We start from the raw sequence: 4,313 nt of genomic DNA, 5'->3' as shown, positions 1-4,313 counted from the left end.
GCACTTGTGGGCTCTTCATATGGTTACAAAGTTTCCTCAACATTTGTCTCTCCTGGGTCTAAACAAATCTTGGCCATAATGCTTAATTATTGTTGAAATTCTTTACAATAACTGAGAGGGGGGAGTGAATTAGTTATCCAAGGTCCATGTATGTACAAATAAAACTTTTCACAGCTTAGTGAACCCATATCCATAAAACCTTATTATGCATGCATCCATTAGATCATACAATCCTTAAACTTTGTAGGCTACTGTCCTAGGTCAAAACAACTTTGCAGAAATGTAAAATGAAATATAACATATTCAATAACACATTTGACACATGGATTTTATGTGGAAACCCAATTTGGGAAAAACCACAAGTAACATGCTACTAATTCTCACTCTTCTGAAGGGATACCATGTGAAAGACCAACCCTATTAAAGGTTACAATACACACTGTTAAATGTGACCTAGTTAGAGGATTTCAATCACCCTATTAGAAGTGAGCCTTGTTAGAGAACTTTAGACCATTCACTTGGAATGTTACCTGGTTAAAGGATTTACAAATGACTGTTAGGTCAACCTTAATCCAAAGGATTTACCCTATATTGATACAATGATTAGAAAGTAACAATAAGGCTTGATTTGATAACAAATTACAACTCACTTACAAATTATAGATCTTTGTTTTAGTCATCCATTCTACTCGGCTTTCACACACTTCAACTTTGATAGCTTGTTCACCATTCAAGCATTCATACTCTTAATCCTTCTTGCTTTGCATGCCATTTGCAGTCTCCGATTCAGCTACTGAATGAAATAATACCCTAAAATCCTTGTCTTCCTTAGGTTCTCACACATGACAACCTTTGCTTCTGACCAACTCTTTCTATAGATAGAGATTGAAGATCTTTTGTCGTTCAACCTCAATCGTCCACTTTAGTTAGGTAGGATTAGGTAGGATACAATGAATCGACCCACTTTTCTATTTGGTTCCTCTAGAAACTTCTTTTTCAATCCTCTTTGAATTCACCACAAAATGGTTTACATTGAATTCTATGCCACCAACTCATCGTAGTTATCTTCCACACACTTCACAAAATTTAAGAAAATAAAATAGTTGGCTCAAATTCATCAAATCTACGATTTAACATGAATACTGGTACTTAGCATCAATATATTGTCACTTAGCTTCCATATTGTTCTTCCACTCGTCTTCAACTAGTTTACTCGACAAACACTAAAGTTTACTGATGCTCAGCACCAACTAAACTTTACTCGGCTTACACTATATTTACTTGACATACACTGAATCTTCACTTTGCTTAGCTGCAACTGATTTTGTGCTTGGCTTGCACTAACTTTGCTCAACACTTGTTGTCCACTCGATCAAGCTTGGCATACACAATTCTTCTTACTTGTTCTTCTAGACTTAATTAGTACATCCAACCTTTGTAGCCTTAAGTAGATAAAAAATACACTATATCATCACTGTCTAAACTGATCTTTGTACTCTTTTTACATACCATAACTCAACCTTTCCTCTAGGTTCTCTTGTTATCTTATTTGATCAATTCCTCTCCATTGATCAAACAAATGATAGTACTCAAATCAACTAAGCATTTGTCTTACCAGCAAGTAGTAGGTTTGAAATTAGTGAAAAAACAATGATTCTTCACTTTCAAAACAAGTTCATATCAACAATTTTATCATATAAAGAGACAATGATAAATAATCAAGAGAAACATATAAGCAATAGGATAATCAAGGGTTGCTTATGTTCTTAAGAACCTCCATGAATATTTTTCTAGAATTTTATGTTTGTGTCCTTGTTTTTTTTTTTGTGTGTTTGTCGCTAGTTAGTTTCTTTCTTGCATACAAGGTTTGTCGTCCCTTGCAAACCTAATTAACCTTTTTTTTTTTTTTTTGATATTGCTATCATGATTTATCTGTGTAGTTTTTGAGTTGAACTCATTGACCCATTTTTCATAAGTAGTGATTCACACAAACCCATCACTCATGAGAATAAATGGAACAATTAACACTCGTTGGTTCTACGTGATGCTCATAGGAGTGAAGTACCAGGACTTCTTGGGAGGCCACCCGTCCCAGTAATATTACAGCTTGAGTGCACGTAACCACATAGTTTTCTCTATGGTTAAACCCACTATGTTGCAACCCCATTTACGAAACCTTCACCAAGTATTGTGCCTTATGAACCATTCATTAAAAGCCCCTTAAGTAGGAGATATTTTCCACAATAAGTCAAATTATGATATTGCTATCATGATTTAATTGTGTAGTTTTTGAGTCAAACTCATTGACCCATGTTTCATGAGTAGTAATTCACATGAACCCATCTCTCATGAGAATAAGTGGAACAATTAATGCTTGTTAGATCTATGTGATGCTCACAAAGACTTGCTCTAGAAAATAACTCCTACTATTTTTTTTATTATGATCTAAAATAGCAGCATTTGTTTAAAATTATAATAAAATTTCTTAAAATTTATAAGCATATACTACCAATTTTAGAAAATAACTAAAAGATCAAATTCTTATTTTATATAAAATAATTTGGAAGCACTTGACAATCCAATATTCCTAAAGTCAAAGCTTTTAGTTTTTGTTTAAAGTAACAAAAATTTCAACATGTAAGAGTCTCAATTCAACAATGTTAAAGTTATGAGATATTGTTAGTTCTTGCCATGCATATGGTAGTAACTATTGCCGAGGCTTATGTAATAACTAGTGATTAAACATTAATCGTACCCACCAATCATAGTTCATATTTTTTCTATTTGTTATTTAATGCTGTGTTTTGGCTAAGGAAAGTACAAGTTATTTAAGTATAACATATATTAAAATTATTTCTCTATTGTCTAATTGGGCTAGAAATAGTGAACATGAATTATTGGACAAAACACACAAATTTCAAAGCTAGAGAAGGCATTTCTTGCAAGATCTCTAACAGTGCCTGGCAGGAGGAGAGGATTCCAAGGCACTACTCAAAGTTTGCAGGTGTGCACAATCCTCAAGTCTTTGTCATCTCATTACATTGGCTCTAACATATATTACAGATCACAATAATTAAATAAATAATGTTTCCCAACTCAAGATGACAAAATTTCAATAGTCCACATGCCTTGGCTATTTTTTGACATTTTGCATGTTGGCTGGGACGTGGCCTCTGCTGAGAGAAATGAACTAATGTATTTTCATGGCTTGAGAGGATCAAAACTAAAAATAGAGCTTTTTTTTCTAAAAGAATGAGACCTTATTTCTTATCAAATGCTTGCTTGTTGAACATACACATAAGGAAGCTGCAAATGGTTGTTTCAGGTGTGGAATCCATGGTGGCCTCTTTCTTTCTCCTATTGTAATTTCTAGTCTTTGAAAAACCTAAATCTTGTGAATACACAAAGCTTTGAAAAATATGAGAAGAATTATTCATCCCTACCACCATAGAATATTTAATCTCGTCTTTGTTGCCTTCTGAGACCATCCAAGAAGCCATCTTCTCTTCCTTCTCACGTTGATTCATTCTACAATATCACTCATGAGGTCCCTCTTGGTGATCATACCCTAGAGATATAGATAAATATACCATAAGTTCAATGAGCAGGGAAGGCAAACACTGTAGGCATTCAAAATCATGAAAGAAAGTCACAAGATGATGGCACATTGTATATTCTCCCCAGGTTGTCTTCTTTGCAGAAAAGGTTTTATATCAGATGTGCATTTTTTCTTATGTCACTTGTCTTTTTGTTTAATTATTGGAATACAAGTGAAGGAGTACAAGCTTCATAATTATGTTTCAAATCCTATGAAATGCAGGTTGATAAGATGTATGCAATCGAGGCCATTAGACCTACACCTCTTAAGGTAATTGATAGTTTTGATACATCTTTTTCACTCAAAGAAATATTAATCTCTCTCTTCCTTCTGAGGTGTTGAAAACTAGATTGTTTTGTCAATTTTCCATGGCAGTTTATGGTGATTTGTGTTTGTCTAATTGATTTGATGGGTTTTCTACTTCTTCTACCAAAATTTTATAATAAAATATAATTTATACTAGGATTATGGTCTAACTAGTTTATTATTTTTGTTCTTGTTCATTCTTATATCTATTCTAGATTAGCTTTTTTATCATGTTAGTTGACATAGACTCTAAACAACTCCTTTTAGCATAACTTTTTTAATCCATGTCCACATATATGTCACCAGTATCTAATGTCTATGTTATTGAAGCCTATATTTGGCTTTGAACTTATATTCTGATACATGTTTATTAGCATTAGGATGTCTCACATGAAATATTAATTGTGGA

Source organism: Cupressus sempervirens, chromosome 10 (assembly GCF_028749045.1).
Source record: "Cupressus sempervirens isolate cs-2001-9-10 chromosome 10, ASM2874904v1, whole genome shotgun sequence".
Lineage (NCBI taxonomy): Eukaryota > Viridiplantae > Streptophyta > Pinopsida > Cupressales > Cupressaceae > Cupressus > Cupressus sempervirens.
The sequence above is the reverse complement of the archived record's forward strand: the minus strand, read 5'-3'. Positions refer to the sequence as shown.